The sequence below is a fragment of the Erinaceus europaeus genome, unplaced genomic scaffold (assembly GCF_950295315.1).
Source record: "Erinaceus europaeus unplaced genomic scaffold, mEriEur2.1 scaffold_972, whole genome shotgun sequence".
NCBI classification, from domain to species: Eukaryota; Metazoa; Chordata; class Mammalia; order Eulipotyphla; family Erinaceidae; genus Erinaceus; species Erinaceus europaeus.
In genome coordinates, this window is record NW_026648077.1 from 26,718 (window position 1) to 33,866 (window position 7,149).

Sequence of the window (7,149 nt, forward strand, 5' to 3'; positions counted from 1 at the left end):
TCGTTGTTGTTGGATAGGACAGAGAGAAATGGAGAGAGGAGGGGAAGACAGAGAGGGGGAGAGAAAGATAGACACCTGCAGACCTGCTTCACCTGTGAAGCGACTCCCCTGTAGGTGGGGAGCCAGGGGCTCGAACCGGGATCCTTACGGTGGTCCCTGCACTTTGTACCACATGCACTTAACCCACTGTGCTACCGCCTGACTCCCCAAGCCTCTCCTTTTAGATTCTGCCAGGACACACCCCATCTGCTGCAGCCTTTCTCTCTGCATCTTCCACCCACTGCCCAGTCCTTCTCCACAATGTGATCTTCAGTGTTCAGAATGGGTGCTCCTCTCCAGTGCCTCCAATGGCCCAGATCCCCCCCTCATTTTGGCATTTTTTTGCACCGTCTGCCCTGTGAGGGGTCTTGCTTCTCCTGGAGGCCCTGAGACTTGCACAGACAGGTGCTGAGGCACATGCGTGAATGAACAGATTCTCACTGGGACCTGAACCCCTCTGAGATTTGGGGACAAAGTGACAAGACCAGATTCACATTTGAGGAGGATGACAGACTCAGTGTGTGCTGGAAGTGGGAGGGATTAGAGGAGGGTAATCATCCAAGCAGGGGCAAGAGAGAGGTGAGGAAGGACAGACCTCATTGCTGGAAGTGAGAGGAGTAAGATCTGGGAGTAGTTTTCCAAAGGAACATCAACAAGACATTAACATTGACCCTGGGAGTGGTGATAAACAGAGACTAGGCAGTAGGTTCAACTTTCCCCCTTTTGTCTCGTGTCCTTCCCTATGTTCTGTCCAAGGATGGATTCAACTTCCTCAGACACAGTGACCATGAACACAGCCTTTGGAGCCTGACTCTGGGTTCAAATTCCATCTCCATCTCACATGCTCTTTGCAACACTGAGGCGAGTTGACTCAACCTCTCCATTCCTCGGTTTACCCATCTATAAGTCTGAGATGAGAACCGAAAACCAGTGACTACATTCCATCAATTCTTAGAGTCCCACATTAACATTTCTGAAAATAGGATGAGTATTAAAATTGACAGCATGTTGTGGATTCCTGGCAGCATTCTTTGCTGGTGCCTTAATAATGGTCTATCTAAAGATCAGTGGAGCCCTAGTGCTGACGAAACTTAGAACCACATGGAGAGACTGACACCTAGTATGTTGTAAGAGGCGAATGGCTGCCAGCCATCATTATTATTGTCATTGGTTGCTTTCTGGAGTATTGTTTATCACACAGGTTAACAAATGTTCCATCAGAATAAACAAATGTAACTGGGGAGACCTGGAAAAAGAGCTCATTTTGATAGTGTACTGCTTTGCCATGTGCTCAGCCCAGGCTCAAGACTGGCCCCCACCTCACTGAAGGAGACCAAGCTTTGATGCTATGGTCTCTTTCACTCTCTCTCTCCCTGTACTCCCCCCCCCCCTCTCTCGTCATAAAGTCAGAGCAGTGAAGCCCTGGAGATGACAAAAAAAAAAAAAACTACACATGGGGTTCAAACCGTGGTTCACCCAGTTAAAGGCACATAGTACTATGCATAAGGACCTGCACAAGGATCCAGGTTCAATCCCCTGCTCCCCACCAGCATCGAGGATACTTCATCAATGGTGAAGCAGGTCTGTCTCTCTCCCTCTATCTCCCTATCCTCTCTCAATTTCTCTTTGTCTTATCTAATAAAAAAAAAAAAGGAAAAAATGGCCAGCAGGAGCAGTGGACTTATAGTGCCAGTGCATAAATCCAAAGATAACTCTGGAGGAAAAAAAAAATTATACCCCCCCACACACACATTGGGTTGTTGGGAAAATCAAGATGTATTTTTCTGTGCAAAAACGTGTTATCACTTCCCCCTACTATGTGTGTGTGTGTGTGTGTATGTCTTATACACATATATATGCATATGCCACATATGTGGCTAATGGAGTTGATTCATAAAGAGATGAAAAAGATTTAGTAAGCCCCCTCCCCCAAAGAAAAACAACTCTGAATACCCAATGCTTCCTCTGAAAGATCCCATAGAATTCTGCCAAAATTCCAGAGAAAACTTTACAAATTCCTCCTTTATGACTGGGACCAGAATTCTTGGCTCCTTGGCCAGCAGGGGGAAGCAGGGCATGTCCCTGGATGACTTCGGGGTGTTCCCTGTGTCCTTGCAATTTTCCCTGAGTCACTATTACTCACAGCCACAATCAGGGCTCTGCCACCTTTGGACCAGGAGCCAGGAGCTTGACAGACTGGGTTGAAGGGCTGCCTCTCCCCAGAGTGTGATTGCAGGGCCTCATCAACCTTGTCCACCTCCCCAAAACCAGGTGACCCTCGCTGGTGTCTTATTTTTGGCCTCTGGAGTTGTGCGCAGCTGTCGACTGACTTGACAGACCCTGGGCGACTCGCCTTGTTTTCTCTCCTCACTTAAATACATGTCTGGAAAAAGCCTCCGCCCCCACAGACCCTGCTGTGTGTGTAAATGGTGGCAACCTCAGAGGAGGAGGAAAGGAGGAGGAGGGGAGGAGGAGGAGGAGAGGAGGAGGAGGAGAGGAGGAGGAGGAGAGGAGGAGGAGGAGGGGAGGAGGAGGAGAGGAGGAGGAGAGGAGGAGGAGGAAGAGAGGAGGAGAAGGTAGTGGTTGTGTCTCTGTGAGGGAGAGAAGAGGTCCACTGGGCAGGCAGCACCCCTGAGCCCTCCAGCTGGGGCCAGGCACACTCCTGAGCCAGTCTTTTGGGTGTAGTCAGGGCCTCCACCCAGCTCTTACTCCCTGCTGCTCTGTGTTGACAAGAGGCCACCCTTGCCATGTGAGGTGCTCCCAGGTCTCTGGGACAAGGGCTGGCATCTGATCACACATGGGCAGCGTGAACATGCCATGCTGCTCACCTCTATAGCCCTCACCCAGCATGTCTGCTCCTGCCAGTTCTTAGTGGAGGGAGGCAGGACAGTGGCTCCTCTTCCCAGAGACAATGAGGGACACTTCTGCCAGCTGTGGGTCTCCTGAGAAGCCCTCTGAGCCTTCTCGCCTGGCCCTCAGAGGTCATGCTGACATTACTCCCAGGCCACCCGGCTGCTGCCTTTGTCTGCTGACGTCTCCCTCAGAATGCTGAGTTTTCACAGATTGCTGCATTCACACACTGCCTGGAATCTCTCCACTGGGTTGGGGTTCATACCAAGATGGTTTCAAAGCTTCAGAATGCCCCACCCAGCCTCTTCTGTTTGTCTGGGAAGATGAGACTGCTCACGAGGATGGTAGGGCTCCCCACCTCCACTCCTGACATGCCCCAAAACCAGCAGAGCCACGAAAAACACGAGTGGCATCAAGAGGTGACCAGAAACAATCATCTTCAGTTTCTTCATGTTCACTGGTCCCTAACCTTCTCTGCTCTGTGTCAGTGTAGCAGTGAGCATTTTCTTTGTCTCTAGTCCATTAGAGTACTCCTTCTTATAGGCAGGGCAGGGTCTCATCCATCTTTGACTGCATATCCCTGCCACTGGCCAGCATAAGGCAGAAACATCATGAACCCCTGAGGAATGGGAGCATCCATCCTCAGCAGCCCACATCCTTGCCCCTGTCTGCTGAGGAGGACAGGTGTTATAGTTCCCACCAGTCACCCCAGTATCTAGATAAGCAAGCTCAGACCCGGGGAAGTTAACTACTGGACGTTTCACAGTGAGTAGCAGGTCCAGGGTCTTCTCTAAAGTTTGCCAAAACCCAGAGCCCTGGGCCTGGGGAAATAGCTCACCTGGGAGGGTGCCTGCCTCACCATGCACACGGCTCAGGTTCAACAGACCACATGAAAGTACTAAGGCACCAGGGAAGCTTTGCTGCTGTGATGTCTCTCCCTCTCTGTCTGAAGAAAGTCAGCCCAGATTAGTGAAATAGCATATGCCTGAGGCCCTAGGAACACAAAAAAACAGACTCCCAAGCTCCAGAGCTTTTCTTCTTGACTGCTCAAAGGTTTAATAAATGACAGTTGAGGTGATAGCCAATGTTAAGCTCACAGTAACTCACTGAGGTTACATTTAAGCCCTTCTCACTCACAAAACCTGTGCACAAGCACTAACCTATTTGACCCTGTTGGAGTTCCTGGTTTAAGAACTTGTTCTCATCCTCATTTTACAGGTGAGGGAAATACTTCAGAGGTAAGACCTCAAGGTCCCAATATTGGAATAACAATTCCTGGAGGACTGCCTGACAGGTGTCTCAGGAACCTGAAAGTCCTTGATGTTTTTGCAGCTGGCCTTATAAAGTTAGGACTGGCAGCCTCTCCTGCTCTGGGTTTTCTGTTCACCTTGTGCTGTGCTTACCTGATGGCCAAAAGCATAAGCCTTGATCTCCAGACCAAACAAAGTCCTGGTGAAGGTTGGAAGCATTTTTCTGGTCATAGCAATTGCAGCGCTGGAGGTTCAGCCAGCTACCACATGCTGGTGAGTGATAGGCTGAGGCACTCCCAGCACCAGGAAAGGCTGGTCAGAAGGCTTCAGGCTGGAGTCCAACTAAGCAGGGAGGCCTGGCAACTGGCAGGGGGCAGGGAGGCATAAGCCTGGGGAGACAGCTAAAGCCATAACATCGATATGAACCCACTATATCTGTCATTAAGGGGTTGGAGATATGGCCAGAGGGGCTGGGGTGGGCAGAATGAAGGACCAAGGCTGTCTGCTCCCTGCCCTAGTTCTACCCCTGCCAAATGTGGGCAGCTGCCCAGCCCAGAAGTCTGGCTTAGGGTCAGGGTGGTCGGCAGCCTGCAGGGGGAGACAGCAGGATGACCACCCAGTGGCCAACTGCATCTGTTTGGGCCTTTCATTAGGGCATTTTCCCCCCTTATTACAAAAGGATCTTATGTTCATAATTTGAAAATTAAAGACTACCCAAAAACCCACATATGCACAAAATAAAAATCATCTGCAATACTCTCTCTCTCATTTAAACTATGCAAAGGACAGATGTTAAAAAGTAAAGGCCTCCATCAAACCCCCCACCCCACTCAACTTTAACCCCAAGCCCCAGAAGTCATCCATGGTGGTGGTTTAACAGAGTTGATTAAGGAACCTTCTCTTCTTTTCTGAATGAAGGGAGCAAATATTTTTACCAAGAAGGAAGACAAAAACCTGGTCACCCTTCTAACTGGCAGCCTAAATGTCTGCTTCACTCTAACTCCCTTTTAACATGTTGGTGACAAGGTGCTCCTTCTGGAAGTGTCCTGGCTCTGGACACTGTGACCTCCTCATCTCCAGCTTCCTTGACACTCTCCCTACAAGGACAATCAGAGCACGGGCCTCTGGGGTGACTTCAAGGCAGTGAGAAGGCTTTATTCTCCAAACGCCTCTCAGATGGTTGGCGCTAGAAATTTCCCCTTTATAATGCCATTCCTTTAACAGAAAACCTAGTTTTTCCCTGAAAATACAACTCCCTATAGGATCTGTCAATGAGGGGCTGGTGGGGGCCAGGTGGTAGCACATCCGGTTAAGCACACATAGTACTATGCATAAGGACACGGGCTCAACCCCTCACCTCCAGCAGCAGGGATGCTTCATGAGTGGTGAAGCAGGTGTGCAGGTGTCTGACTGTCTGTCTGTCTATCTATCTATCTATCTATCTATCTATCTATCTATCTACCTATCTACCTATCTACCTATCTACCTCTCCTCTCTTAATTTCTCTCTGTCCTATCCAATAAAATGAAAAGGGGAGGGGAATAGCCGCTGGGAGTGGTAGATTTGTAGTTACCCAGCCATTACCCTGGAAGAAAGAGAGAGAGAAAGAGAGAGAGAAAGAGAGAGAGAGAAAAGAAAAGGGAAGGGACTGGGCGGTAGCACAGCGAGTTAAGCGTACATGGCGACAAGCCCAAGGACTGGCCTAAGAAAAGAGAAAAGAAAAGAAAATGAAGGTGGGGGTCGGGCGGTAGTGCAGCGGGTTAAGCACACATGGTGCAAAGTGCAAGGCCAGCATAAGGATCCCAGTTTGAGCCCCCGGCTCCCCACCTGAAGGGGGATTGCTTCACAAGCGGTGAAGCAGGTCTGCAGGTGTCTGCCTTTCTCTCCCCCTCTCTGTCTTCCCCTCCTCTCTCCATTTCTCTCTGTCCTATCCAACAACAATGACATCAATGACAAGAATAATAATAGCCATAACAATGATAAAACAACAAGGGCAACAAAAAAGGGGGGGGGAGCCTCCAGGAGCAGTGGATTCATGGTGCAGTAGAATCGAATTGAGAGCCCAGAAGTACGCACCCAATCTTTGGCAAAGGTACCCAGACTATTATATGGGGAAAGCAGAGTCTCTTTAACAAATGGTGTTGGCAAAAATGGGTTGAAGCTTGCAGAAGAATGAAACTGAACCACTATATTCACCGAACACAAAAGTAAATTCCAAGTGGATCAAAGACTTGGATGTTAGATCAGAAACTATCAGATTAGAGGAAAATATTGGCAGAACTCTTTTCTGCATAAATTTTAAAGACATCTTCAATGAAATGAATCCAATTACAAAGAAGACTAAGGCAAGCATAAACCTATGGGACTACATCAAATTAAAAAGCTTCTGCATAGCAAAAGAAACCAATATCCAAACCAAGAGGCCCCTCCCAGTATGGGAGAAGATCTTTACATGCCATACATCAGACAAGAGTTTAATAACCAAAATATATAAAGACCTTTCCAAACTCAACCACAAGAAAACAAATAGCTCCATCCAAAAATAGGGAGAGGACATGTACAGAATATTCACCGCAGAAGAGATCCAAAAGGCTGAGAAACACATGAAAAAATGCTCCAAGTCTCTGATTGTCAGAGAAATGCAAATAAAGACAACAATGAGATACCACTTCACTCCTGTGAGAATGTCATACATCAGAAAAGGTAACAGCAACAAATGCTGGAGAGGGTGTGGGGTCAAAGGAACCCTCCTACACTGCTGGTGGGAATGTCAATTGGTCCAACCCCTGTGAAGAACAGTCTGGAGAACTCTCAGAAGGCTATAAATGGACCTACCCTATGATCCTGCAATTCCTCTCCTGGGGATATAACCTAAGGAACACAACACACCCATCCAAAAAGATCTGTGTACACATATGTTCTTGGCAGCACAATTTGTAATAGCCAAAACCTGGAAGCAACCCAGGTGTCCAACAACAGATGAGTGGCTGAGCAAGTTGTGGTATATATA